This window comes from Ranitomeya imitator, chromosome 2, assembly GCF_032444005.1.
Source record: "Ranitomeya imitator isolate aRanImi1 chromosome 2, aRanImi1.pri, whole genome shotgun sequence".
Taxonomy (NCBI): Eukaryota; Metazoa; Chordata; class Amphibia; order Anura; family Dendrobatidae; genus Ranitomeya; species Ranitomeya imitator.
Genome location: NC_091283.1, coordinates 644,546,343 through 644,565,124, shown reverse-complemented (window position 1 = coordinate 644,565,124; position 18,782 = coordinate 644,546,343). Strand labels below are relative to the sequence as shown.

Genomic DNA, 18,782 nt, shown 5'->3' with positions numbered 1-18,782 from the left:
CCCACATCATTTGCAGTCCCCATCACCCCCACATCATTTGCAGTCCCCCTCACCCCCACATCATCATTTGCAGTCCCCCAACATCATTTGCAGTCCCCATCACCCCCACATCATCATTTGCAGTCTCCATCACCCCCACATCATTTGCAGTCCCCATCACCCCCACATCATTTGCAGTCCCCATCACCCCCACATCATCATTTGCAGTCCCCCAACATCATTTGCAGTCCCCATCACCCCCACATCATCATTTGCAGTCTCCATCACCCCCACATCATTTGCAGTCTCCATGACCCCCACATCATTTGCAGTTCCCATCACCCCCACATCATTTGCAGTCCCCATCACCCCACATCATCATTTGCAGTCCCCCAACATCATTTGCAGTCCCCATCCCCCCCACATCATCATTTGCAGTCCCCATAACCCCCACATCATTTGCAGTCCCCATCACCCCCACATCATTTGCAGTCCCCCAACATCATTTGCAGTCCCCATCACCCCCACATCATCATTTGCAGTCTCCATCACCCCCACATCATCATTTGCAGTCTCCATCACCCCCACATCATTTGCAGTCCCCATCACCCCCACATCATTTGCAGTTCCCATCACCCCCACATCATCATTTGCAGTCCCCCCACATCATTTGCAGTCCCCATCACCCCCACATCATCATTTGCAGTCCCCATCACCCCCACATCATCATTTGCAGTCCCCTATCCCCCCTTCACTTCATCTGCAGTCCCCCTTACTTCATTTGCAGCCCCAATCATTTCATGTGTAGTACCCCCTCAAATACACTTTATCATTTGCAGCCCCCTATTATTTCATCATGTACAGTACTCCCTAAAACACACCCCATCATCTGCAGTCTCACTCCCCCCCACCTCACCTCACCTATTAAAAAAACAAAAATGTTTTTTATACTTACCTCAGTCGTTCCCGGGGCGTCTAGTGTTTCCAGCAGTGAAGCAGCAGCTAGAATGTATGTGCTGCTGAGAGGACCTGACAGGAGCCCCTACATTCTAGCACATTCACTACTGAGACGGCTAGAATGTATGGGCTGTAGTCAGGACCTGCAGGGAGCCCATACATTCTAGCCACAGCCGAGCAGGAGCTGTGCAGCCGACTAGGTGAGACTGCCGTGCACAGCTCCAAAAAGGCTCCCGGGCCCCAGCGCCGCAGTGCACAGTATTTTACTACATGATGGGGCCCGATCAGTAGAAGCACAACAGTGGGGCCCCGGATCTGCGGGCACCTCTGTGTACTGCTGCTGACCGGGCCCCATACAGCAGTAATGGCTGTAATGCCCTGATGGCGGCCCTGAGTGACCTACAAAAGGAATGGCAAACGGCAGCTGAGGTGAAGTACATGGCAGCTGGGGTGAAGTGCATGGCAATAACAGTTTGTAACAGGCTCCTAGAGGCAGGACTCAAGTCATGTAAAGCTAGAAAAAAGCCTTTCGTCAATGAGAAGCAAAGGAGAGCTAGGCTGAAGTTTGCCAAAGACCATAAGGATTGGACCATAGAGGACTGGAGTAAAGTAATCTTCTCTGATGAGTAGTGTTGACTGTTGAGCGATACCTTCCGATATCGGAAAGTATCGGTATCAGATTGGATCGGCCGATATTCAAAAAATATCGGATATCGCCGATACCGATACCCGATCCCAATGCAAGTCAATGGGACCAAAATATCGGAATTAAAATAAACCCTTTCTTTCCTTGTAGATTCATTCTACATGAAGGAAAACAACTAAGAATAATGCAGGATGTATTTGGGGAGGTGGCGGAGACATTAAAGGCATAGAGGTTTGGCCCAATCAAATAGAATAGCATGATTTTTTTTTTTTTTCTTAAAGACGTTCGGAGTGACAAAGATATTGACTATGTAAATTTTTTTTTATTTTGTCAGATATTGATGTTTCACTATTCCACGCCCTTCCCTTTTTTTTTTTTTTACTTTTCCCACACTTTCATCTTCGTCATCATCAGCATCTTTGACATCAACTTCTTCTTCACCTTATTCATCTTCTTCTTCATCTTCTACCTATTTTTTTTATTACATTCTTCATATTCATTTTATTCAACTATTATTATTCTTCCTATTCTACATATTCATTTTATTCAACTGTTATTATTCTTCCTACTCTACTTCTTTATCATATTCTCATTTGTTACAGGCATTCCCGTAGTTGTTATCTATAAAAGTTTGAAGATTACACCTTCCGTTCTGCCTGTCACAAAAGTTACATTTGTCTGCGTTCAGTTTGGCCTGCAGCATCAGGCTTTATCCAGGGGCACCACGAGGAGGAACGGACTCACCCCCATACACTGCTTAGTCTTCTTCTGCATATAATTTAGATAATATCTTTTGCTCTGATATTAAGTGTTATGCTTAGTGTTCTTCTGCTCTTTGTTCTGCAGCCTCTTGTTCTTCTGCTTCTCGGTCTTCCATGTCGTCGTCTCCAGGGTCGTCGTCTCCAGGGTCGTCGTCTCCGCCGTCGTTGTCTCCGCCGTCGTCGTCGTCATCGGGGTGGTCTTCAGGGTTGTCATCTCCAGGGTCGTCGGTATCTCACTGGTTGTCGTCTCTGGTGTCGTCGTCATCTTAGGGGTGGTCTTCCGGGTCGTCGACTTTAGGGTCTTCAACTTGGAAATGTAGCAGAAGGTACAAGAAGGCTGAGAAAATGCCGAGAACCAGCTGATGGAACTGGAACTCGGATGGCTACCCTAAGGTTCAAGAGCCTATGGAACTACCGAGGACCAGCTGACGTTACTGGAACCCGGTTACTAAGCAGGAGGTACCCGTGCTAAAAAGCACTACCAAGGACCGCCTGACGTTGGCGGAACTCGGATACCCAGAAGGAGGCACCTAAGCCAAAGGCTCTGCCCGGAACCAGCTGACGTTACTGGAACCAGGATGGGGAGCAGAAGGTACAAGAGCAAAAGACACTGCCGAGAACCAGCTGACGGTACTGGAACCCGGATGGGTAGCCAAAGGTCCAAGAGCCAATGGAACTACTGAGGACCAGCTGACGTTACTGGAACCCGGTTACTAAGCAGGAGGTACCCGTGCCTGAAAGCACTACCAAGGACCACCTGATGTTGGTGGAACTTGGATACCCAGAAGGAGGCACCTAAGCCAAAGGCTCTGCCCGGAACCAGTTGACGGTACTGGAAACAGGATGGGGAGCAGAAGGTACAAGAGCAAAAGACACTGCCGAGAACCAGCTGACAGTGCTGGAACCAGGTGGTGGAGCCGAAGGCCCACAGGACAGGAGAGAACAGCTAGGCCGCGAGGCAGCCGCAGTTACCGAACACCAACAGTCCTACAGGGGGAGCTTGGCCCACTGGCACTACAGAACCAGCCTTGACTACCAATTCACACAGCCCACATAGGAAGCTCCTAAACTGGAGGCACCCTGGAGTTGGCTAACCCGACCGCAACGCGACGGGGCAAGCATAGGCGTCTCAGTGAGCTTGACACAACCCGGAAACAGCTGACGGTGCTGGAACCAGGCTTGGCACGAGGGAGTACCTGTGACAAAAACACTGCCGAGAACGAGCTGGCGGTGCTGGAACCCGGATGCGTTGCCCCAGTGTGCAAGAGCCAATGGCACGACCGAGGACCAGCTGACGGTGCTGGAACCCGGTTACTAAGCTGTAGGTGCCGCGCTTAAAAGCACTACCAAGGACCGCCTGGCGTTGGCGGAACTCGGATACCCAGGAGGAGGCACCTAAGCCAAAGGCTTGGCCCGGAACCAGCTGACGGTGCTGGAACCAGGTGGTGGACCAGAAGGTCCACAGGAGAGGAGAGAACAGCTAGGCAGCGATGCAGCCGCAGTTACCGAACCCCAACAGTCCTACAGGGGGAGCTTGGCCTACTGGCACTACAGAACCAGCCTTGACTACCAATTCACGCAGCCCACATAGGAAGCTCCTAAACTGGAGGCACCCTGGAGTTGGCTAACCCGACCGCAACGCGACGGGGCAAGCATAGGCGTCTCAGTGAGCTTGACACAACCCGGAAACATCTGACGGTGTTGCAACCAGGCTTGGCACGAGGGAGTACCTGTGACAAATACACTGCTGAGAGCCAGCTGGCGGTGCTGGAACCCGGATGCGTTGCCCCAGTGTGCAAGAGCCAATGGCACGACCGAGGACCAGCTGACGGTGCTGGAACCCGGTTACTAAGCTGTAGGTGCCCGCGCTTAAAAGCACTACCAAGAACCGCCTGGCGTTGGCGGAACTCGGATACCCAGGAGGAGACACCTAAGCCAAAGGCTCGGCCCGGAACCAGCTGACGGTGCTGGAACCAGGTGGTGGACCCGAAGGCCCACAGGAGAGGAGAGAACAGCTAGGCCGCGAGGCAGCCACAGTTAACGAACCCCAACAGTCCTACAGGGGGAGCTTGGCCTACTGGCACTACAGAACCAGCCTTGACTACCAATTCACGCAGCCCACATAGGAAGCTCCTAAACTGGAGGCACCCTGGAGTTGGCTAACCCGACCGCAACGCGACGGGGCAAGCATAGGCGTCTCAGTGAGCTTGACACAACCCGGAAACAGCTGACGGTGCTGGAACCAGGCTTGGCACGAGGGAGTACCTGTGACAAAAACACTGCCGAGAACCAGCTGGCGGTGCTGGAACCCGGATGCGTTGCCCCAGTGTGCAAGAGCCAATGGCACGCCCGAGGACCAGCTGACGGTGCTGGAACCCGGTTACTAAGCTGTAGGTGCCCGCGCTTAAAAGCACTACCAAGGACCGCCTGGTGTTGGCAGAACTCGGATACCCAGGAGGAGACACCTAAGCCAAAGGCTCGGCCCGGAACCAGCTGACGGTGCTGGAACCAGGTGGTGGACCCGAAGGCCCACAGGAGAGGAGAGAACAGCTAGGCCGCGAGGTAGCCACAGTTACCGAACCCCAACAGTCCTACAGGGGGAGCTTGGCCTACTGGCACTACAGAACCAGCCTTGACTACCAATTCACGCAGCCCACATAGGAAGCTCCTAAACTGGAGGCACCCTGGAGTTGGCTAACCCGACCACAACACGACGGGGCAAGCATAGGCGTCTCAGTGAGCTTGACACTACCCGGAAACAGCTGACGGTGCTGGAACCAGGCTTGGCACGAGGGAGTACCTGTGACAAAAACACTGCCGAGAACGAGCTGGCGGTGCTGGAACCCGGATGCGTTGCTCCAGTGTGCAAGAGCCAATGGCACGACCGAGGACCAGCTGACGGTGCTGGAACCCGGTTACTAAGCTGTAGGTGCCCGCGCTTAAAAGCACTACCAAGGACCGCCTGGCGTTGGCGGAACTCGGATACCCAGGAGGAGACACCTAAGCCAAAGGCTCGGCCCGGAACCAGCTGACGGTGCTGGAACCAGGTGGTGGACCAGAAGGTCCACAGGAGAGGAGAGAACAGCTAGGCCGCGATGCAGCCGCAGTTACCGAACCCCAACAGTCCTACAGGGGGAGCTTGGCCTACTGGCACTACAGAACCAGCCTTGACTACCAATTCACGCAGCCCACATAGGAAGCTCCTAAACTGGAGGCACCCTGGAGTTGGCTAACCCGACCGCAACGCGACGGGGCAAGCATAGGCGTCTCAGTGAGCTTGACACAACCCGGAAACATCTGACGGTGTTGCAACCAGGCTTGGCACGAGGGAGTACCTGTGACAAATACACTGCCGAGAACCAGCTGGCGGTGCTGGAACCCGGATGCGTTGCCCCAGTGTGCAAGAGCCAATGGCACGACCGAGGACCAGCTGACGGTGCTGGAACCCGGTTACTAAGCTGTAGGTGCCCGCGCTTAAAAGCACTACCAAGGACCGCCTGGCGTTGGCGGAACTTGGATACCCAGGAGGAGACACCTAAGCCAAAGGCTCGGCCCGGAACCAGCTGACGGTGCTAGAACCAGGTGGTGGACCCGAAGGCCCACAGGAGAGGAGAGAACAGCTAGGCCGCGAGGCAGCCACAGTTACCGAACCCCAACAGTCCTACAGGGGGAGCTTGGCCTACTGGCACTACAGAACCAGCCTTGACTACCAATTCACACAGCCCACATAGGAAGCTCCTAAACTGGAGGCACCCTGGAGTTGGCTAACCCGACCGCAACGCGACGGGGCAAGCATAGGCATCTCAGTGAGCTTGACACTACCCGGAAACAGCTGACGGTGCTGGAACCAGGCTTGGCACGAGGGAGTACCTGTGACAAAAACACTGCCGAGAACGAGCTGGCGGTGCTGGAACCCGGATGCGTTGCCCCAGTGTGCAAGAGCCAATGGCACGACCGAGGACCAGCTGATGGTGCTGGAACCCGGTTACTAAGCTGTAGGTGCCCGCGCTTAAAAGCACTACCAAGGACCGCCTGGCGTTGGCGGAACTCGGATACCCAGGAGGAGACACCTAAGCCAAACACGACGGGGCAAGCATAGGCGTCTCAGTGAGCTTGACACAACCCGGAAACAGCTGACGGTGCTGGAACCAGGCTTGGCATGAGGGAGTACCTGTGACAAAAACACTGCCGAGAACCAGCTGACGGTGCTGGAACCAGGATGCGTTGCCTATTAAAGATTGTCTTCCTACAGCCCCAACTAGCGGTGTTGGAGCAAAGGGTAAGCAGGGGGAGGAGAGTGTAGGCCGAAGCCTGCACTGGTGGCAGCTTTGTGTCTGCGTTGCGTTTGCAGGACACTTTGCCGGCTACACAGTGGGGGAACAGCTGGCGTTGCTGAACCCCACTGACACAATGGCGGGTGTTTTTCTCTGTGCAGCTAGCACTTCCGGGCAAAAACTAGCGGTGTTAGAGCCCAGGGGCAGCAGGAGGAGGAGAGGAGCATAGTGTAGGCCAAAGCCTAGTTGAACCAATTTCAAAAGTAACCTTTAACCCCCCCTCAGGTGTTACAAAGTACAAGAGCCACACCTTGTGCAGCATTAATGCTGCACAAGTGAAAGGTTGCTCTATTAATTTGTCTACTTGCACACGCTGAATGAAAGACGTACACAATTTAGCCCATTCTACAGTCTAACTGTAGTGGAGGCGTGACTTGTATTTTTAAGGAGACGCAGCACAGGTGTCCCAAATAACGCCTTGGTGCTTGGCGCAGCTTCCTGAGCGTTGTTATTTGCTGTACAGGAGTCTGCGCTCTTGTGTTTTCCCTTGGCAATGCCCTGTTAGCGCTGCCCGTCTTATGACATCATTTCATGTTGGCCGGTGCAGTTAACGATGGCCATAAATCACAGACCCACAGTGCCTTTTCATAAAGTCACACTGCGTTGCTGGGATTCGTGGCCTTGATCAGTAAATATTTTCGCCGCTCACACACGTCCTTACACCTGCTTCAGACTGGGCGGCCTCTGCTGATCCCTTTTCGCATGCCGCGGCCATGAGGCCGCACACTCTGAAGAAGGCGGAAGGAGATGAGTGACGACAGGCGAACATATGCACTGCTCGTGCCCATAAACCACACCCTCGCTGACAAAATAAATAAGACACCGAGGGGCGTTGTTTCTAGCAGGGCAGATGCACAGGCGCAGCCAGCTAACCAATGATGTCAAAAGACGGGAAGCGCTACCAAGGGGGGTTCTGCGTATCATTAAAAAGGAAAGTCACACCTCAGGGACAGTGTAATGGTCTCAATGAGACACATTTTTTACGTGTTGAGTTCCACGTGGGCAAGGAGAAAAAGTCAGCCACCTTGTACAAATGCAGCAGTACTGCTGTACAAGGTGGCTGTTATACATAGAAACACCTGGGGGTGGGGGGCAGGCTCCCTTCAATTTCAGTTCATGTGCCTGCGTGGCGTTTGCAGGTCACGTTGCCGGCTACACAGCAGGGGAACAGCTGGCGGTGCTGAACCCCACTAACACATTGGCTGGTGTTTTTCTCTGTGCAGCTAGCACTTCCGGGCCCAAAACTAGCGGTGTTAGAGCCCAGGGTCAGCAGGAGGAGGAGAGGAGCAGAGTGTAGGCCGAAGCCTGCACTGTTGGCAGCTTTTGGTCAGTTGTGCCAGCGTGGCTTGTGCTGGACACGATGCCGGCTACACAGCAGGGGAACAACTGGCGTTGCTGAACCCCACAAACACATTGGCTTGTGTTTTTCTCTGTGCAGCTAGCACTTCCAGGCTACAACTGGCGGTGTGATAGCCCAGGGGCAGCAGGAGGAGGAGAGGAGCAGAGTGTAGGCTGAAGCCTAGTAGAACCAATTTCAAAGGTTACCTTTAACCCCCCCTCAGGTGTTGCAAGGTACAAGAGCAACACCTTGTGCAGCATTAATGCTGCCCAAGTAAAAGGTTGCTCTATTAATTTAGCTCCTTGCACACGCAGAATAAAACACGTACACTATTTAGCCCATTATACTGTCAAACAGTAGTGGAGGCGTGACTTGTCTTTTTAAGAAGACGCAGCACAGGTGTCAAAATTTTCACCTAGGTGCTGGGCACAGATTCCTGAGCGTTGTTATTTTCAGTACAGGAGTCTGCGCTCTTGTGTTATCCCTTGGCAATACCCTGTTAGCGCAGCCCGTCTTATGACCTCATTTTATGTTGGCTGGTGCGGTTAACGATGGCCATGAATCCCAGACCCACAGTGCCTTTTCATAAAGTCACACTGCGGTGCTGGGATTCGTGGCCTTGAGCAGTAAATATGTTCGCCGCTCACACACATCCTTACACCTGCTTCAGACTGGGCGGCCTCTGCTGATCCCTTCTCGCATGCCGCGGCCATGAGGCTGCACAGTGTGAAGAAGGCGGAAGGAGATGAGTGACGACAGGCGAACATATGCACTGCTCGTGCCCATAAACCACACCCTCGCTGTCAAAATACATAAGACACCGAGGGGCGTTGTTTCGAGCAGGGCAGACGCACAGGCGCAGCCAGCTAACCAATGATGTCAAAAGACGGGCAGCGGTACCAAGGGTGGTGCTGCGTATCATTAGAAAGGAAAGTCACACCTCAGGGACAGTGGAATGGTCTCAATGAGACACATTTTGTACGTGTTGAGTTCCACGTGGGCAAGGAGAAAAAGTCAGCCACCTTGTACAAATGCAGCATTACTTCTGTACAAGGTGGCTGTTATACATAGAAACACCTTGGGGTGGGTGACAGGGTCCCTTTAATTTCAGTTCATGTGCCTGCATGGCGTTTGCAGGTCACGTTGCCGGCTACACAGCAGGGGAACAGCTGGCGGTGCTGAACCCCACTGACACATTGGCTGGTGTCCTTCTCTGTGCAGCTAGCATGTCCGGGCAAAAACTGGCGGTGTTTGAGCCCAGGGTCAGCAGGAGGAGGAGAGGAGCAGAGTGTAGGCCGAAGCCTAGTAGAACCAATTTCAAAGGTAACCTTTAACCCCCCCTCAGGTGTTGCAAGGTACAAGAGCCACACCTTGTGCAGCATTAATGCTGCACAAGTGAAAGGTTGCTCTATTAATTTTGCGCCTTGCACACGCTGAATAAAACACGTACACTATTTAGCCCATTATACTGTCAAACAGAAGTGGAGGCGTGACTTGTCTTATTAAGGAGACGCAGCACAGGTGTCAAAATTTACACCTAGGTGCTGGGCGCAGATTCCTGAGCGTTGTTATTTGCTGTACAGGAGTCTGCGCTCTTGTTATCCCTTGGCCATGCGCTGTGAGCGATGCCTGTGTTCTCACCTCATTTCATGTTGGCCGGTGCGGTTAGCGATGGCCATGAAACCCAGACCCGCAGTGTCTTTTCTTTAAGTCACACTATGGGGCTGGGATTCGTGACCTTGCGCAGTAAATTTTGTCGCCTGTCACTCATGTCCTTACACCTGCATCAGACTGGGCGGCCTCATCTGATCCCTTATCGTATGCCGCGGCCATGAGGCCGCACAGTCTGAAGAAGGTGGAAGGAGATGAGTAAAGACAGGCGAAGATATCCACTGCTCGTGCCCATCAATCACACCCTCGCAGTCAAAATAAGTAAGACAACGAGGAGCGTTGTTTCAGGCAGGGCGGACGCACAGGCGCAGCCAGCCAACCAATGATGTCAGAAGACGGGCAGTGCTACCAAGGGGGGTGCTGCGTGTCATTAAAAAGGAAAGTCACACCTCAGGGACATTGTAATGGTCTGTAATGAGACAAATTTTGTACGTGTTTAATTCAACGTGGGCAAGGAGAAAAAATCAGCCACCTTGTACAAATGCAGCAGTACTGCTCTACAAGGTGGCTGTTATACATAGAAACACCTTGGGGTGGGTGGCAGGGTCCCTTTAATTTCAGTTCATGTGCCTGCGTGGCGTTTGCAGGTCACATTGCCGGCTACACAGCAGGGGAACAGCTGGCGTTGCTGAACCCCACTGACACATTGGCGGGTGTTTTTCTCTGTGCAGCTAGCACTTCCGGGCCCAAAACTAGCGGTGTTAAAGCCCAGGGTCAGCAGGAGGAGGAGAGGAGCAGAGTGTAGGCCGAAGCCTGCACTGGTGGCAGCTTTTGTTCTGTTGTGCCAGCGTGGCTTGTGCTGGACACGTTGCCAACTACACAGCAGGGGAACAGCTGGCGGTGCTGAACCCCACTGACACATTGGCGGGTGTTTTTCTCTGTGCAGCTAGCACTTCCGGGCAAAAACTGGCGGTGTTAGAGCCCAGGGTCAGCAGGAGGAGGAGAGGAGCAGAGTGTAGGCTGAAGCCTAGTTGAACTAATTTCAAAGGTTACCTTTAACCCCCCCTCAGGTGTTACAAAGTACAAGAGCCAGACCTTGTGCAGCATTAATGCTGCACAAGTGAAAGGTTGCTCTATTAATTTGTCTACTTGCACACGCTGAATGAAAGACGTACACAATTTAGCCCATTCTACAGTCAAACTGTAGTGGAGGCGTGACTTGTATTTTTAAGGAGATGCAGCACAGGTGTCCCAAATAACGCCTTGGTGCTTGGCGCAGATTCCTGAGCGTTGTTATTTGCTGTACAGGAGTCTGCGCTCTTGTGTTATCCCTTGGCAATGCCCTGTTAGCGCTGCCCGTCTTATGACCTCATTTCATGTTGGCCGGTGCGGTTAGCGATGGACATGAATCCCAGACACACAGCGTGTTTTCAAAAAATCACACTGCGGGGATGGGATTCATGGCCTTGTGCAGTAAATATGCTCGCCGCTCACACATGTCCTTACACCTGCTTCAGACTGGGCGGCCTCAGCTGATCCCTTATCGCATGCCTTGGCCATGAGGCCGCCTAGTCTGAAGAAGGCGGAAGGAGATTAGTGAAGACAGGTGAACATATGCACTGCACATGCCCATCAATCACACCCTCGCTGTCAAAATCAGTAAGACACCGAGGGGCGTTGTGTCGAGCAGGGCGGACGCACAGGCGCAGCCAGTCAACCAATGATGTCAGAAGACGGGAAGCGCTACCAAGGGGGGTGCTGCGTATCATTAGAAAGGAAAGTCACACCTCAGGGACAGTGGAATGGTCTCAATGAGACACATCTTGTACGTGCTGAGTTCCACGTGGGCAAGAAAAAAAAGACAGCCACCTTGTACAAATGCAGCAGTACTGCTGTACAAGGTGGCTGTTATACACAGAAACACCTTGGGGGTGGGTGGCAGGCTCCCTTCAATTTCAGTTCATGTGCCTGCGTGGCGTTTGCAGGTCACGTTGCCGGCTACACAGCAGGGGAACAGCTGGCGTTGCTGAACCCCACTGACACATTGGCGGGTGTTTTTCTCTGTGCAGCTAGCACTTCCGGGCCCAAAACTAGCAGTGTTAGAGCCCAGGGTCAGCAGAAGGAGGAGAGGAGCAGAGTGTAGGCCGAAGCCTGCACTGGTGGCAGCTTTTGTTCTGTTGTGCCAGCGTGGCTTGTGCTGGACACGTTGCCGACTACACAGCAGGGGAACAGCTGGCGGTGCTGAACCCCACTGACACATTGGCGGGTGTTTTTCTCTGTGCAGCTAGCACTTCCGGGCCCAAAACTAGCGGTGTTAGAGCCCAGGGTCAGCAGGAGGAGGAGAGGAGCAGAGTGTAGGCCGAAGCCTGCACTGGTGGCAGCTTTTGTCCTGTTGTGCCAGCGTGGCTTGTGCTGGACACGTTGCCGACTACACAGCAGGGGAACAGCTAGCGGTGCTGAACCCCACTGACACATTGGCGGGTGTTTTTCTCTGTGCAGCTAGCACTTCCGGGCAAAAACTGGCGGTGTTAGAGCCCAGGGTCAGCAGGAGGAGGAGAGGAGCAGAGTGTAGGCCGAAGCCTAGTTGAACCAATTTCAAAGGTTACCTTTAACCCCCCCTCAGGTGTTACAAAGTACAAGAGCCACACCTTGTGCAGCATTAATGCTGCACAAGTGAAAGGTTGCTCTATTAATTTGTCTACTTGCACACGCTGAATGAAAGACGTACACAATTTAGCCCATTCTACAGTCAAACTGTAGTGGAGGCGAGATTTGTCTTTTTAAGGAGACGCAGCACAGGTGTCCCAAATAACACCTTGGTGCATGCGCGCAGCTTCCTGACCGTTGTTATTTGCTGTACAGGAGTCTGCGCTCTTGTTATCCCTTGGCCATGCGCTGTTAGTGCTGCCTGTCTTCTGACCTCATTTCATGTCGGCCGTTGCGGTTAGCGATGGACATGAATCCCAGACCCACAGTGTGTTTTCAAAAATTCACACTGCGTGGCTGGGATTCATGGCCTTGTGCAGTAAATATGTTTGCCGTTCACACATGTCCTTACACCTGCTTCAGACTGGGCGGCCTCATCTGATCCCTTATCGCATGCCGCGGCCATGAGGCCGCCCAGTCTGAAGAAGGCGGAAGGAGATGAGTGAACACAGGCGAACATATGCACTGCACATGCCCATCAATCACACCTTCGCAGCGAAAACAACGAGGGGGGTTGTGTCGGGCAGGGCGGACGCACAGGCACAGGCAGCCAACCAATGATGTCAACAGACGGGCAGCGCTATCAAGGGTGGTGCTGCGTATCATTAAAAAGGAAAGTCACACCTCAGGGACAGTGGAATGGTCTCAATGAGACACATTTAGTACGTGTTTAATTCACCGTGGGCAAGGAGAAAAAGTCTGCCTCCTTGTACAAATGCAGCAGTACTGCTGTACAAGGTGGCTGTTATACATAGAAACACCTTTTCCCTTTAATTTCAGTTCAGGTGCCTGCATGGCGTTTGCAGGACACGTTGCCAGCTATACAGCAGGGGAACAGCTGGCGGTGCTGAACCCCACTGACACATTGACTGGTGTTTTTCTCTGTGCATCTAGCACGTCCGGGCAAAAACTGGCGGTGTTAGAGCCCAGGGTCAGCAGGAGGAGGAGAGGAGCAGAGTGTAGGCCGAAGCCTGCACTGGTGGCAGCTTTTGGTCTGTTGTGCCAGCGTGGCTTGTGCTGGACACGATGCCGGCTACACAGCAGGGGAACAGCTGGCGGTGCTGAACCCAACTAACACATTGGCTGGTGTTTTTCTCTGTGCAGCTAGCAGTTCCGGGCAAAAACTGGTGGTGTTAGAGCCCAGGGTCAGCAGGAGGAGGAGAGACTTTCCTTTGTAATGTGACACAGCACCGCCGTCATTCCAACCCCCTTGGTGCCGTGCGCCACCTCCTCAACGTTGTTTGGTTCTGTCACGGAGCCCGCGCTGTAATTTTATCCCTTGGCCATGCACAGTTAGCGGTGCCCGTCTTCTGACATCATTTAGGTGTCAGGCTGGCAGTGCCTGTGCGTCAAAGCTGCCCTAGATACAACCTCACAGTATCATCTAATGTAATCCCACTGCGGGCCAGGGATCCATGGGCATGCGCAGTGCATATCATCGCCTCTCACTCACCTCCTTCCTGCTTCTTCAGACTGTGCGGCGTCATGGCCTTGACATGCTATTAGGGATCAGCTGACGCCGCCTAGTCTGAAGAAACGTGAAGAAGGGGAGTGAGAGGCAAGTATATGCACTGCGCATGGCCATGGATACCAGGCCCACTCACATTAGACGACACTGCGAGGTGGCATTTTGGGCAGCGTGGACGCACAGGCGCAGCCAGGATGACAACAAATGATGTCAGAGGACGGGCAGCGCAAACTGTGCATGGCCAAGGGATAACATAACAGCGCAGGGTCCATGACGGAATCAAACAACGCTAAGGAGTCAGCGCACGGTGCCAAGGGGGTAGGAATGACGGCTGTGCTGCGTCACATTACAAAGGAAAGTCCCACCTCCGGGACGGTTGGACGGTGTGAGGGGACACATTACATGAGTGTGTAGTTCAGCGTTTCCAAGGAGCATAATTTCAAGAGCGACCTTTTCCTTGTGCAGTATTAGTGCTGCACAAGGTGGCTCTTTCAGTAACAAACGCCTAGGGGGGGGGGGACAGGTCCCCTTACATGTTAGTTGTGCCAGCGTGGCGGTCGCATGACATGTTGCCGGATACACAGCTGGGGATCAGCTGACATTACTGAACCCCAATAACAGAGGAGCGACTGTTGACTGTGCAGACAGCACTTCCAGGCACCAACTGGCGGTGTTAGAGCCCAGGGACAGCAGGAGGAGCAGATTGGAGGTATTGCCGCACACACAGCTGGGGATCAGCTGACGTTACTGAACCCCAATAACAGAGGAGCGACTGTTGACTGTGCAGACAGCACTTCCAGGCACCAACTGGCGGTGTTAGAGCCCAGGGACAGCAGGAGGAGCAGATTGGAGGTATTGCCGCACACACAGCTGGGGATCAGCTGACGTTACTGAACCCCAATAACAGAGGAGCGACTGTTGACTGTGCAGACAGCACTTCCAGGCACCAACTGGCGGTGTTAGAGCCCAGGGACAGCAGGAGGAGCAGAGGAACAGAGTGTAGGCCGAAGCCTGATTGGAGCAAGTTGAAAGGGAACCTTTAACCCCCCCCCCCCAAGACGTTTGTAGCTGAAAGAGCCATCTTGTGCAGCACTAAGGATGCAAAAGGAAAAGGTTGCTCTTTTAATTATGCTCCTTGCAAACACAGAAGTGAACACAAAAAATGTGTCACGTAATACCGTAAAACCGTCCCGGAAGTGGGAATTTCCTTCGTAATGGGACGCAGCACAGCTGTCATTCCTATCCCCTTGGTGCCTTGCGCTGCCTCCTCAGCGTTGTTTTAAGCTGTCACGGAGCCTGCGCTGTTCTGTTATCCCTTGGCCATGCCCAATTAGCGCTGCCTGTCTTCTGACATAATTTGGTGTCAGGCTGTCAGTGACTCTGCATCCACGCTTCTCCAGATCTCACCTCGCAGTGCCGTCTAATGTAATCCCACTGCGGGCCTTGGATCCATGGGCATGCACAGTGCATATCCTCGACTCTCACTCCCCTCCTTCCCTCTTCTTCAGACTGTGCGGCGTCACGGCCGTGGCATGCTATTAGGGATCAGCTGACGGCGCACAGTCTAAAGAAGGCGGAGGGAGATGGGCGAGAGCCCGAGGTGAAGATATGCACTGCGCATGCCCATGGATCCCAGGCTCGCAGTGTGATTCAATCAGAAGACACTGCGAGGCGGGTTCTCGGGCAGCGCGGGCGCACAGGCGCAGCCATCCTGACACCAAATTATGTCAGAAGACAGACAGCGCAAACTGGCCATGGCCAAGGGATAACAGAACAGCGCAGGCTTCGTGACAGCTTAAAACAACGCTGAGGAGGCAGCGCATGGCACCAAGGGGGTAGGAATGACGCCTGTGCTGCGTCACATTATGAAGGAAAGTCCCAGCTCCGGGACGGTATAACGGTATCGGTGAACACATTTTATAAGTGTTAAGTTCTGCGTGTGCAAGGAGCTAAACTAAAAGAGCTACCTTTTCCTTGTGCAACATTACTGCTGCACAAGATGGCTCTTTCAGTAACAAACGCCGAGGGGGGGGGGACAGGTTACCTTACATTTAGGTTGTTGTGCCAGCGTGGCGGTCGCAGGACACATTGCCGGCTACACAGCTGGGGATCAGCTGAAGTTACTGAAACCCAATAACACTGGGTCATATGTTTTGACTGTGCAGCCTGCACTTCTGAGCCGCAACTGGCGGTGTTGGAGCCCAGGAATAGCAGTTCAGGTGGTAGAAAGATGAACACATCAGGAGACCTGGATGACACCCAATTACTTAATCAGGCAGAGGAGTGGCAAATTCCTGCGAGATCCAGGCCTGGTTCATTTTCAGGAAAGTAAGCCGGTCAACGTTATCGGAGGATAGTCGCATGCGACGGTCTGTTAGTACACCACCTGCGGCACTAAAGACACGTTCCGATAACACACTAGCCGCGGGGCAAGCCAGCACCTCCAATGCATACTGGCTTAGCTCTGGCCATGTATCCAGCTTAGAGACCCAAAACTTGAACGGGGAAGAGCTGTCTGGGAGTACACTAAGAGGGCAAACCATGTAGTCTGTCACCATCTGACGGAACCGTTGCCTCCTGCTGACTGGAGCCGCCGGTGATGGTGTAGACATTTGGGGCGGGCACACAAAAGTTTTCCACAGTTGTGCCATACTGGGCTTTCCTTGGGCAGAGGCACTGCTTCTGCTCCCTCTTTGTGCAGAGCCTCCTCCTCCACTGCCTCGACACACTGAGCTGCTTTGTAAAGGACCAGCAGCACTCCTCTCAGTTGGACTGGAGAAGATGATGGAATTCACCAGTGTGTTGTGGTACTCCCGCATTTTACGCTCCTGTGTCAACGCCGGGATGAGGTTTTGGACATTGTCACGGTAGTGAGGATCGAGGAGGGCGTACACCCAATAATCAGGCACGTTGAGAATGTGGTCGATGCGGCGGTCGTTTCTCAGGCACTGCAACATGAAATCAATCATGTGCTGCAGACTGCCAACTGGCCCAGAAACGCTGTCCCCTGCTTGAGACATGATCTCTGCCCGCTCATCATCACCCCACCCTCGCTGTACACACTGACCACTGGACAATGGTGTAACTGCCTCCTCTGGACGTAGCTCTTCCTCGTCCATTGACTCCTCCTCATCCTCCTCACAAAGGGTCCCCTGCCGACCCCTTTGTGAGGAACCACGTGGCGCTGACTGCCCAGAAGCTGATGGAAAAGGTGACTCCTCATCCTCCACCTCTTCCACATCATCCCTTATCCCTTGCAGGGTTTCTTGAAGCAAGCAGATAAGGGGGACAGTCATGCTGACTAGTGCATCATCTGCACTTGCCATCCGCGTGGAATAATCGAAAGGACGCAAAACTTGGCAGACGTCCTTCATAGTGGCCCACTCTGTGGTTGTGAAGTCTGAGCGGCGCTGACTGCGACTTTTTTGCGCCTGATGCAGCTGGTACTCCATTACTGCTTCCTGCTGCTCACACAACCGCTCCAACATATGTAACGTGGAATTCCACCTGGTAGGTAGGTCACATATGATGCGATGTTCAGGAAGGCGAAACCAACGCTGCAGAGCAGCAATGCGGGATCTTGCCAAGCTGGAACACCGCAAGTGAGCACACTCTAGGCGGGCCTTGTGCAGAAGTGCATCAAGATCCGGATAGTCCCTCAGAAAACTCTGCACAACCAAATTGAGCACATGTTCCAGACATGGGATGTGAGTGAGGTTGCCAAGGCCTAAAGCTGCCACCAGATTTCGGCCATTGTCACACACTACTATGCCTGGCTGGAGATTCACTGGCACAAACCACACATCGCTCTTCTGCTTTAGGGCATTCCAGAGCTCCTGCGCTGTGTGGCTTCGATTCCCCAAAGAAACTAGTTTCAAGACGGCCTGCTGACGTTTGGCCATGGCTGTGCTCATGTCGGTCATAGGTAAACGTTCACGGGTCCATGTGGAGGTGGACTGTGACGGATCCTGCAGCGATGAATCTGAGGAACTGGTGTAAGAGGAGAAGTCAATGCGTACAGACTGGATTCCTGCAATCCTTGGAGTGGGCAGGACACGTCCTGCGCCACTCGCACGGTCTGTACCCGGCTCAACAACATTAACCCAATGGGCAGTGACGGAAAGGTATCGCCCCTGTCCATGTTGACTGGTCCACGCATCGGTGGTGAGGTGGACCTTGCTACTGACGGCGTTCAGTAGCGCGTGTTTTATTTGTCCCTCCACATGCTTGTGCAGGGCAGGGACAGCTTGCCTGCTGAAGTAAAAGCGGCTGGGCACCTTGTACTGTGGGACTGCCAATGCCATCAAGTCACGGAAGCTGTCAGTCTCCACCAGCCTGAATGAGAGCATTTCCAGCGACAGAAGTTTGGCAATGCCTGCATTCAGAGCCTCTGCTCGGGGGTGGTTGGCCGAGAATGCCCGCCTTTTCTCCCATGCCTGTACTACCGATGGCTGTAGACTAGGCTGGGAGTGTGAGGATGACTGGGAATGTGGTGCTGTGGGTGGAATTACACTAGGTCTCTGGACAACAGTGCCAGAGGTTCTTCCATGGCGATCCAAGGAGGAAGCCGAACTAGCTGTGCGTGAGCTGGAGGAAGAAGCAACACGAGCTGAAGAGGTGGTAGCTGCCGCTGTTGGTTGGCCTAGGTCTTCAGTGTGTTTTTGGAACTCCACCGCGTGCCTCGTCCGCACATGTTTCCACATATTTGTGGTATTGAGGTTGCTGACACTTTTACCTCTTTTTACTTTCTGATGACACAGCTTGCATTTGACAAAACAAATGTCATCTGCAACTGTGTCAAAAAAGGACCAGGCACTGCAAGTCTTGGGAGCGCCCTTTTTGGCTTTTGAAAGAGACAGGCTCCTAACTGGTGCCAAAGTGGAGGCTACAGGCTCCGCAGTCGTCCCCCTCCCTCTCCCTCTTTGGCCCGTTAGGGGAATCTCTTCCTCTGAGCTGCTCCCACCACCTTCCTGTTCCTCAC

At 53.4% G+C, this 18,782-nt stretch overlaps 1 protein-coding gene across 7 annotated transcripts in view; it reads left to right on the top strand.

Moving 5' to 3' along the window:
- The window catches only part of LOC138665396 (membrane-spanning 4-domains subfamily A member 4A-like), a 269,436-nt gene that overhangs the window by 131,104 nt on the left and 119,550 nt on the right, over positions 1-18,782 (top strand). The window lies entirely within an intron of this gene.